This window comes from Coenobita brevimanus, chromosome 62, assembly GCF_032717465.1.
Source record: "Coenobita brevimanus isolate Jiangsu-jjx chromosome 62, ASM3271746v2, whole genome shotgun sequence".
NCBI classification, from domain to species: Eukaryota; Metazoa; Arthropoda; class Malacostraca; order Decapoda; family Coenobitidae; genus Coenobita; species Coenobita brevimanus.
Window position 1 is genome coordinate 16615471 of NC_137015.1, and position 12326 is coordinate 16627796.

General features: G+C 40.0%; 1 non-coding gene across 1 annotated transcript; it reads right to left on the reverse strand.

Moving 5' to 3' along the window:
• Nucleotides 1–10853: 10853 nt before the first annotated feature.
• On the reverse strand, nt 10854–10972 carry LOC145404230 (5S ribosomal RNA). Its single transcript, XR_013898160.1, has one exon. It is a non-coding gene; the product is annotated as a 5S ribosomal RNA (ribosomal RNA).
• Nucleotides 10973–12326: the final 1354 nt, after the last annotated feature.

Here is a 12326-nt window from a genome sequence, read left to right on the forward strand (position 1 = left end):
CATGGGTATTGAGATTTATCAAGACACTGAAAGATAGGAGACAAAGAACACATGAGGCAATGCCGGCTTATTTGACTGTGCCGGAATTAAGGACAGCAGAATCAGTAATGATTAAGTTAGCTTAAATGGAAGAGTGCCCTGAGGATCACCGTTATTTGTCCACTGGAAAGGGCACACCAAGTAATGTTGTGAAGCAGTTAGACCTCTATATGGAAGGTAGGCTATTGCTTTGTAAAGGTAGGTTACAGTTGTCGGACTTAAAGGATGAAGCGAAGTACCCTATCCTAATACCTAGTAAACATAGGTCAGCGGCTCTCCTTTCTGAGTACTGCCACAAGGTGTGTCGCCATAGTGGAGTAAGTTATGTTGTAAGTTACATAAGACAAAGAGTTTGGATTCCTAGGATCAGACAAGCTGTAAAGAAGGTTTTAAGAAAATGTATAACTTGTAAAAGGTTACAAGGTGCCCATATAGTGCCGTACAGGCTCCGTCGTTACCGTACTTTAGGGTTCAGGAAGCGAATCCATTTCAAATAACAGGCGTAGACTACGCAGGTGCTCTACTCTTTAAAGAAAAGGGTACCGTAGGAAAATTATTTGTAGCCTTGTTTACCTGTGCAGTTACTAGGGCAATACATATTGAGACGGTGTCGAACCTCTCCTGTGAGTCCTTCATCTATGCCTTTCATCGGTTCTGTAGCAGGAGAGGCTTCCCTGAACTCATAATTACCGATAATGCCACTACATTTATACTTGGAGCCAGTGTATTGAGGGAGTTAGAAAACGATCCGCGGTTACAGAATGAATTGGTAATAGTAAACTGAGTGGCGGTTTATACCGGCCAGGGCGCCATGGTTCAGTGCCATCTGGGGAAGAGTGATAGGCATCCTAAGGACTGGCCTGAGAAAGGTATTGGGTCAAGCTTTAGTAACCCGTGAAGAGTTGGATACGATATTATTGGAACTCAAGGCCACAGTCAATGACCGTCCACTTGGATATATATATGGTGACCTTGATGATCCACTCCCTATTACTCCATCACAACTTATTACTGGGAGGCATTTTAGACAGTTCCCAAAACAGGAAGTCAGGGATGATGATCTCATGGACATCACCTGGAAGACTAATTCGGGAATAAACCGACGTCTACTATACGTGACAAAGATCTCACGAGATCTGTGGAGGAGATGGACCACTGACTACTTAGTATTGCTCAGGGAGCAACATCGGCAATTGACATCCAAGAAAGAGAAGACAGCGCCTCAAGTTGGGGACGTCGTGCTGATATACGACGATGGGTCTTGACTTCTCTGGCGACTAGGTCGGGCCACCAAATTGTTACGTGGTCCTGATGAAGAATGTAGGGTAGTGCAGCTAAGGATGAGCGCCGGTTTGACCACCAGACCGGCGGTTAAGCTGTATCCGCTAGAAATTGATTTAGAAATGAAAGAAGATGACAGCCAAACCCAAAAACCCGTAAAAATAACTGATGGGATGCCCCTTTGAGGACATCACGTCGGACCGCTCTTGGTTCCTCCTAACTATGGCATACCCTGATTGGGACAGGACAGTTGTAAATATTGTACATATTTGGGCGGGGAAGTATGTCGTGGATTTCAGGTTTGAATTTCCCGCCCACGACAGGATATTTCTTTATAAATAAATTTTTGTGATATATTTTGGTAAGATATTATTTATCACAAAAGATAAATATGGTCATGGAGAAAACAACATATTTAGTTACACATTCATTTATGATGTTTACTTCGCGCGCCAAGTACTGGAGGCTATTGAGTTCTCTCCCTGGCACCAGACAGTAAACAACGTGTGTCATACCTTCTCCAGCAATCGGCTTCAGTCATCATTCTGCCACTTAAGACCATCAACACCACAGCTAAGTACTCAGCATATTTATCAGACCTTGGAATATTTATACTGAGTAGGCTACTGATCAAAACTCGATTTCCACATATATACTGTATATAATGGTGAGTTGTTATTCCGCTTTATGTTAGCTAATAATTAAGACCCCCTACAGTGATAATAACTAACAACTTAACAACTTTCATGCACCAATGTAAAAGTGACTGATACTCGTTCTTATCTGATGGACTAACCTAGGTTTGGGTTTGTTGCTCGGAGACAGCTCTATCATTTTGTTCTAGCTATCCCCAGACGATTTTAGTTATTTGAGAATAATATACTATAATCGTGTGTGTGTGTGTGTGTGTGTGTGTGTGTGTGTGTGTGTGTGTGTGTGTGTGTAGTGCAGCCAAAACCAGGAAAAAGATTTTGATGAAACTTGGCAGGATGGATGGAAGAAAGTACACAGCAGGACATTTCCGTGGAGTTTCGTGCAACTGTGCACACACACACACACAAACACACACACACACACACACACACACACACACACACACACACACACACACACACACACACACACACACACACACACACACACACACATTTTTTTACAAAGAAATTGGACTGCAGGTAAGAAAGTGGTACATAACCCACACGAAAGAGAAAGGAGGAAGGCAGTAGCCTTAAGTCATGGTAAGTATGTAAATAAGATGGTCAGGGTGACGTACTCAAATGTAGATGGAATTGTGTCTAAATCATTAGAGATAGAAAACTATATCAAAGAAAAGGAACCACACATTATGTTCCTCACTGAAACAAAATTAACCCCAAATATATCAAACGATACCCTAAAATTAGAGAAATGCAATATATGGAGAAGAGACTGACATTTTAAATAAGGGAGTTGGAACTATAATCTTAACAAAGAAAAACACATATGAAGGAAACTTAATTGTGGCAAATATATACATGCCACCTAAAACAAACACCTGGGAAAGAGGCGAATATGAAGACCTGGCAGAAAATACAATTCAGAGTTTAAGAACATTATTACATAGAATGGAAGAGAAATCTGAACGAATTGTACTAACTGGAAACTTCAATTCAAATATGAATTGGATTACTCTAGATGTAAAAAGCCATGAAAGCAGTTGGGATCTTGCGCAGGAGTTCTTCCTAACACTACATGCAAGGGAAAACACCAGAAAAAGAGGACTTGATGATCCATTCGTACTAGAGCTAATAATTACCAGGCAGGAAAATGAAATTGACAATATAATATCTACCAGGCAAGAAAATGAAATTGACAGTATAATATATCACCCCGCATTCGGCAAAAGCGACCATGTAGTATTAAACTGTGCCTTCTGGGTTCCATATGACTTTACCAACAATGTGAGTTACAAAAAGAGTCTAAATTACTAAAAGGGCAATTATCATGACCTGAAGAAGTACTTCTTAGAAACAGACTGGGAAAAGGATTTTAGAGGACACGATTTAAATAGAATATTCTGTGATCTTTATGAAACAGGAGTCCAAAATTACATCCCACAGCACAAAAGCAACAGAAATGTAAATAAAGAAATGGTTTAATACAGAGCGTAAAAAAACAAAAGAAAAAAGAGACTTGCTGTGGAATAGATACAGAAGACACAATAGTGTGAGGGGATATAACAATTATAAACAGGCAAGAAATGATTTTACGAAGCTAAGGGGGGAGGCTCAGAGGCAGTTTGAGGAGGACATTGTAAATAAAAATAGTGATCAACCTAAGCTTTTTTACAGCTACATGCGAAGTAAAACCAAAGTTAAAGCTAAAATACAGTCCATTACGGATGAGGGGATCATCAATACACAAGAATAAAATATTTGTGAAGTACTAAATAAAATCTTTCAGTCAGTTTTTACAAAAGAAAAAAATTTTGAGAGATAATACAGAATATGCATGCCCACATGTATTACCAGATATGTAAATATCAGAAAAAGAAGTACAGGAGTTACGTAAACTGAACAAAGGAAAAGCAAATGGTCCTGACGGAATTTCAGGTTGGGTGTTACATGAATATGCAGAAGAACTTAATATTTAAGGAATCCTTAGGTCAAGGTAAACTACCTGATATTTGGAAGAAAGCAAACATTGTTCCCCTGTTCATGAAAGGGAATAGACAGGAACCACTTGACTACCGACCAGTATCACTGACCAGTGTTGTAAGATACTAGAATAGTTTATAAGGGAAGTTTGGGTAAAACATCTAGAAGAACACGGTATAATAACAGAGAGGCAGTTCGGTTTTAGGAAGGGAAAATCATGTGTTACTAATTTTTTAAGCTATTATGATAGAGTTACAAAAACTTTACAGAAAAGAGAGGGATGGATGGACAGGATATATTTAGATTTTAAGAAAGCATTTGACAGGGTACTACACCAAAGACTTTTATGGAAACTGTACCATCAGGGAGGTATCCAAGGCAATCTGTATTGTTGGATGTAGGATTTTTCTCAGGAAAATGGAAATAAGAACAATATTAAGGGGAAATTACTCATCATGGAGGGAAGTGACCAGCGGAGTGCCACAGAGCTCAGTGCTGGCACCAATGATGTTTTTAGTATACATAAATGACACAGACAGTAACATTGGAAATGGAAGCTACCTAAATATGTTTGCAGATGATGCAAAAATTCAAAGGAAAATTACTAACATGGATTCTTGCAAAGAGCTGCAAGAGGAACTGAACGTGCTTCATGAATGGAGCAATAAATGGCAAATGGAATTTAATGTGGATAAGTGTCATGTAATTAAATTTGGTGAAAGTGAGAAAAGACCAGATTAGGATTACAAGTTAGGAAGATCAACCCTACATATATCAGAAAAGGAGAAGGACCTAGGAGTAATTATCAATAATAGACTATTTCCAGATGATCACATCAGTGAGAAGGTACGAAATATGTATACATTGCTTGCTAATATGAAAGTGGCAATCACATATATGAAGGAAGATATGCTGAGGAAGATAACATCATTCATCAGACCAACCCTGGTGTATGCATCAATTGTCTGAAATCCTCATCTCAAAAAACACATAGAGAAGACTGAAAAAGTACAAAGGGCTGCTACAAGATGGGTACCAAGCCTAGGGGATCTATGCTATGGAGAAAGACTAGAAAGATTGAATCTGCCAACGCTGCAGGAGAGCAGGAGAAGGGGAGACACGATAATGCTGTATAAGTGCATCTGAGGGAAAGAGGAAGTAGACATAAATGAATATATATCATATGGTGAAGCATCAGCATGGGGACATTGTAAAAAACTGCATAAAAAGTGAGGTGATAAAGACGTTAGGAAATTCAGTTTCCCAAAAAGGGCAATTGATCAGTGGAATGCACTACCGAATGAAGTACTGTGTGCCAAAACTATTAATAAATTCAAGGATATGTTTGATAAAAATGGTTTAATACACGGGACAGTACGAGCTTGACTCATTCCTGTAAAGATACAATTAGGTAAGAACACACACACACACACACACACACACACACACACACACACACACACACACATACACACGGGGGGGGGGTGGTTGAACATCTACACTCACACATCTCATACTTCATTTATTATTGATGCTATGAACAGACGATTTTATTGAGCTTCTTATCAATGTCCACTCTTTCTCTGATCATACCTTTTTAGGACTCTCTCCATTACCTTCATTATCTAATCGAAAAGTTCTGTGCCTCTGTAATTTTTTCTTTCCAGGGCATCACCCTTCCCCTTGTACATGTTTACAGTCATACTCTTCAGCCATACATCTGCGACAATGCACTATTATAATTGTCTTTACCAAGTCAGTAACTATCCCCACTCCTATACTTCCTGAGGCCATCAGCATTTCAGCAGTCAACCCCGATACACTTGCTGCCTTCCCCACCTGCATTCTGCCTATTGCCCTGCTCACAGCAGTAGTGTCAATCAATGGTCAAAGGCCAAATCCTGGATCTGCTGGCTCCAAACCTTCCCAGTTTCAGTCAAATTGTTCATTAAACAGCCGGTTATAATGCTTTTTCCAGGCATCTTTAATATCCTCACTGTTCACCACTATCTTCATCCTTCTTTACATGCTATTCACTAATCATACCACTGTTTACCTCTTCATCTAACTTGCCACCTTAAATATCATATTCTTTCCTTCCACACTATTTAGGTTATCTAGTAGAAGTTTCTGAGACTCAGATTTTGCCCTTTAAACCTCTATGCTTGACAGCCAAGCATTCCTCATTGTTACCACCTTTTTCCCGTTCCCAGAAAAGCCGTCTTTTCTCCTTAGCTGAAGGTTCTACACCCTCATCGCACCACCAAGGTACTTTGCAGTATGTCTTGGGGAGCCCCTTGTCCATGTACACACTGAATCAATAACTCTCAGGAGATAGTTCTTGAGAACTTTGTACGTTTCATTAACACATCTGTCAGCAGCTCGCTGTTCAGCCACCACTCTACTGTACTCATCTCGTTTTAGAAGGCATAATTTACTGCTCGGTTTTTCAAATTCTGTCTTTTCCTCCACCTGCTCCTTAAGCACCATGTCACATATCAATAACTTGTGTTGCTGCACAAACTCCTCGCCCCCTATGTCTTTAACATCCCTCACTAATCTTGTATCGCCCTTCCTGACCAGGAAATAGCATATTTGGCTGCTGTTTCTCCCAGACTTATATGTAATCAACCTACTCTCTCTTTTCCCAAAACGTGTGTTGTACACAATAACATTCATTGTGTCTTCAAACTCAAGTATCCTTTCCCCTTCCTCATTTCGTGTACCATATGCACATCCCTCATGTACTCCTTCGTATTCTTGAGCTTCATCACGTAGATGATCGTTGAAGTACTCTCCTCAAACTACAACCTCATCACCTAGATGATCGTTGAAGTACTCTCCTCAAACTACAACCTCATCATCTCCTATACCACTTAAGTCATCCCAGAATCTATATCTTATCCAACCCATCCTGTGGAGCATATTCTGATATAAATGAAAACATTATCCCACTGAACAAAATGTTCATTACTATTATCGTTTCATTCACTCTCATTTCGTTCATGACATACTCCACACATTTTTCATTAACTGACACACCCACAGCGCTATTTCCTTCTGCCCTAACCTGCCAAAATATTTTCTATCGACAATCCTTCATGGCAATCACTCTGGCAGATCCTCCTTTATATCTAACATCTTCCACACATACAACATTCACCCACCTCCTACTCATTGTCCAACCACTTCCCCTGCTCTCCCTCTCCCCTTTGGGAGATTTAGTTTCCGCCCGCTTGCTCTGATTTTCCTTTTTTTCCACAATCAATAAAAATAAAATGACGGGGAGAGACCAACCACAGGCCCCGCCCACCTGCACAGTCCTAAGTACAGGCATTGAGTCTGGGACCCATAGCCCATCAGCCATGACCATAGTCGCGGCGCGCGACTCTGAGGTTGTTATTATCATGCCCTGGCAACCACCATTCAAAAGTGCATCTGATTTCGTGTATAATATGAGACGCATGTGATACGTGTATAATATGTTCATGTATATTAATATTCGTGTATAATATATTCGTGCGTAATAACATGATTCATGTATAATATGATACGACATCGGACGCACTTTTGAATGGTAGGTTGCCAGGGTACGATAATGACAACCTCAGAGTCGTGCGCCGCGACTATAGTGGCTGTGGTAGTGGCCTTGTGGCACCCTTCCAGGACAGCTACAGGGACACCCTCCAAGTGCGCCTTAGCACTGTAACTCTCCTACCATTATACATCCACTGATAGGACAGCCTCCTAGGGTGCTACTCGCAGGTTTGGGCCCCTCTCTATTAGGTGGAAGTGGCAGCCTGGAAAATAACATTTCCCTGTACCCTCTAGCACAGATTCGAGCCGCATTCCATCCAGACCCCCAAAACTACACTGGCAGAGTCTGCGTCACGCCTCCTCTCAATAGATCCGCCACTATGTAGCCAGTAAAAAGTTTTCTGTCCTCATGCTCTTGCAGGCCTAGTGGGATACGTTGTATGATATGTAATGCACATGTAGGAAAGTGCATGAAATAGAGGAAAGTGTTTTAAAGAGTGTGTTGGACTACTCTCCATGTTAGTGTCACACCAAAAAGGTCAGCAAAGGGGGATGGTCATATATTCTGGTAGCTAATGAAGCAGGAGCTCCAGCTCTCCCTATCACCAATATTCTCATTCCATTTTGTAGTACCACTCTGATCGGCTGGTGCTACAGCCTTCTTCCTTTATGAAATCAAATTATTAAAGACTTTCCGTCGTAATACTGTGTTTATTGGCATCAACTCTAGTATATCAGAGGGAAATTACGATAACATGGCGCTCATTCCCTCATCACACGCTCATAAAGCGCACTTTACACTTGGTAGCTGTGATGAAGCTGGTGGTGGTAGCCGTCGTGGTGATGGTAGTGGTTGTGGTGGTGATAGCTATGGTGGCAATGGTGGTAATTGTGATTGTCGTGGTGGTGGTGGTGGTGGTAGCTGTGATTATAATGGCTGTAATGGTGGTGGCGATAGCTGTGATGATGATGATGGTGGTGATGGTGGTGGTAATGGTGGTGGTGGTGGTGTTAACTGTTCAGAAATGGTTCTACTTTGAGCAAATGCTTAGTGGTCCGGTAGGGCGAAGAGGCTCTTGTATGAATGTAAGAGTTAGCCAGGCAGTTTATTAGTAGTATTTGTGTAGTTGTATATTATGTTGATCCTGTGCCTGTGTTACTGAATATATTTGTACCGCATCAAATCAGATTCGAAAAATGCCGACTCTTTTATGCAAAGAAAGTAGTAGATCTGATTGATGCCGAATCACGAGTTCTGAGAAGTTTGTTACAGATATATAGCCCTATTTTTTCTGTAATTGGTTATGTCTATAAGAAAGTGAACATATATAATCGCGAACATTCAATAAGCTTCCCATTTATTTGAAAAGAAAAGGTATTATTATCCTTCAGTCAATCAACAGTTATATGGGTGAGAAATGACCATTACCGGGCTTGAACAAATCCGTTACCAGGCATCAGTTTGAAAGCAGCAGATTCTGAAGAATCACTTTGAAACATGAAATGATATCCCATGTCCAGCAAGAGAACCAAGCCATTGCTCTTACAATTCAGAATTATGTGATTATTCACGAAGTACAGATCATTCACCAGTGGGTAAGAGTTGTAAATAAGAAATGAACTGAGATCCAGTGAAAGTTATACCTTATAAGGTTACCATATAAAAAAAACACTTCTGTGGGAGGGAACAGTTATTGCTGGCTCGTGGTCTTTGGTTCCTTCTTCCTCACATACAAAAAAAAAAAAAGTAAACTTCAGTTATTACAAAAAAAAAAAAAGTATTCCAAGTTGTGGAGGGTCGCTCTTATACAACTCTTGCACAGTCTTCGTCTTACTCCAGCATCTTTATCTTTCTCCTGCCATCTACGACAGGAACAACAAACACTCTGCCCTTAAAATCGCTACGATTCAACACACTTTTGGAAAAGCTCGGTGACGACAACGATAATATATATGGTAGCAGTTGTGGTTTACGATTCTAAATTTGGTGGCAGTAAGCGTACGAACCTCGTCTACAACTCTACAGTTGAGTCTACGTCATCAAAACTGAAAAAAAAAAACCCACAAGTTTGAGCCATACGATGCCCCACAACTTTATACTGGCAGTGATTTGACGATCTACAATTACAACCAACCTCACAATCTCTTGTCTGTCTATGACTACGTATCGACATCGGGGGCAAGCAGCGAACCAATGAACCACAATACAATCTACTTACGCCTCACGATTTTATCAACATTCAACATTCAGCAACGACAATTCTGTTCAGCTACAAGCTTCAGTTTTACGATTCACGATACACTGCAAGTATCTACGATTGCCACGAAACAAGCCATATCTACAAGCAACATTCATCCAGCAAACCAACCTACGCAGCAGGGAGGGAGACGGCTCTGATTCAGTGGTGACGGAAGACACAACGCAGCAGCACAACCAGAACCAGACCTGACCCACCACTCACCTCACTCACCACACTCACCATTACTCACCGTTACTCCTTCATCACCACAACTACCAGAGTGAGGAGTTGACATGCGCTGTGCCAATGTTTACTTAGAAGACCATAACACATCAGTCAACCCATGTCTGACACCACCGTCACCACCACACGCACCATTCCCACCACGGTAAAAATCAGTGAGTTGAATATTTACTTCATTTATACAAAACACAGTTACATACACAGTGATAGACAAACATTCTGCACAAACATGTAAAACGTGCTTTACAGTTACAACTTACGTACATATAACAACTTCAGTTATCTACATTAAGTCAGTTGTTAAGTACTTATACCAACAATAAGAATTATATACCGTATATATTCATTCATTTACTATAGCATTCATACACAGAATAAGTGTTGCATGTATACAACTAGGCAACATTCCATCTGCAAAGTGATAAATAATATATACTATCACATTAACCCAGTGAGCGATTAACGGAACTGTAACAATCAGTTATTAATTAATGCTATCTAGTGGGATCAGACAAATTAAATTACAAGGAAAATCAGGAAGGGAGAGAAAAAAAATGACCAACTCGAATGAAGTTAGCACGAATGAACTACCTCTTTCACATAATTGTAAGGATAAAGGTTTCCATACAGTGCTGACACATACTGTCCACCATACTTACAAACGAACACCAAGTGAGTGTATATTGTTAATATGTAAAATACTGTATGTATATTTTTATATAAGAGAACGAAGTGTGGGGTTACATGATATTTTCATTCATTCATTGCCAGACGCCATGTATCCCAAACGGGGTGGCCAAGGGCTTAGAGTTAATTCTTTTACAGGGAGGGGCACTAATCCTCCACCAGCCCCACTTGACACGCAGGGAGAACGTTATGCCAACAGCATCTGGTGTTCCCAGGCGGTTACCCATCCAAGTACTAACCAGACTCAACATTGCTTAACTTCGCTGATCGGACGGGAAGCTGTGTACTCAACGTGGTATGGCCGTTGGCATCATTTTCAATAATAACTGTGCAACACAACTAACGCTATACATATTGTGTAATATTACTACAGGAAGTGTTATATATGACAGATTCATAATACAATTCATTGCTGTACCCTGCTATTTTGTTGCTATTGTGTAATTATATGCATGTGCACACAACTATGTCACAACTTACAATGTAACCTACAGTCTTACTGCAATTAGTACAATAATTACAATATTACTACAGGTACTACAGTTACCTGCATTATTACTGCAGTTACTACAATACCTACGATATTACTGCAGCTACTACAATTAACTACAATATTACTGCAATTATGTAACAATTACAATATTACTTAAATTAAAAATGCACAATTATGTAACAATTATATTCATACAACGTAGCTACAGTGTATCTACAATTCTATGTTACTAGAATTATGTATATCACTCAGTCATCAGACAAGCTGAGTGTATTATTAGGCATTACTATAGGCATAACGCCATATGTAATGTAATGACCTAACAGTATTACCATTGCTTAAATATATGCGCATGTCTGTTGTACATACACATTTGTGTCACTATGTTACTACAATATGTTATACAACATTCTGTATTCACTTTTACTGCCATGTATTTACTCTATTACATATATTATACTTACAAAACATTACTACACTGTGTTAAGTTTCTACAGTATTATTGTGTCTCTACAATATTGTGATGAATACCATGTATTAATATATTATAACAGGCTATGTAATTTGTTACATGCAGTCGTACATATGCCAGCTAGGCGTGACCGAGCGATGTCAGGACACTAAAATATCATAACACACTACATAATAGCCAGTAACGTATAAATGTAATAATTACAGAGGTTAGAAGAAACTCGTGCTTAAGTGACAGGGCTAGAGGAAATAACGTTTGCACATTCTCTAGTTGGGAATTTCACTCACACATAGTGTGACGAAGAATGGGAACTTTCCACAGTCTCGGAAGGTTTCTTCCCACGTGCCCTCACGCGTGACACCACCAGTCATATACAGAGGGAAATGAGAGAGACAGGGCAGAAGGGGTTAGGAGAGAGAAGAGATGGTAAGGAGAGACAAGCAGAAGCGCAGGGGGTTAGCAAGCAATAAACCACTTGCACCTCAGTACTTCTGTTGTGAAGAAATAAACTGCAATCAAACCCTAGTCTCATTTTTATCTTTCTCCTGCAATCTACAACAAATACAACGAACATTCTCTCCTTCTTAAAATCCCTACAATTCAACACACTTTTGGAAAAGCATGGCAATGACTTTGATATATGTGGTTGCAGTGGTGGTTACCATACGTTCCACGCTGTATCTTAAAAACCATTTGTT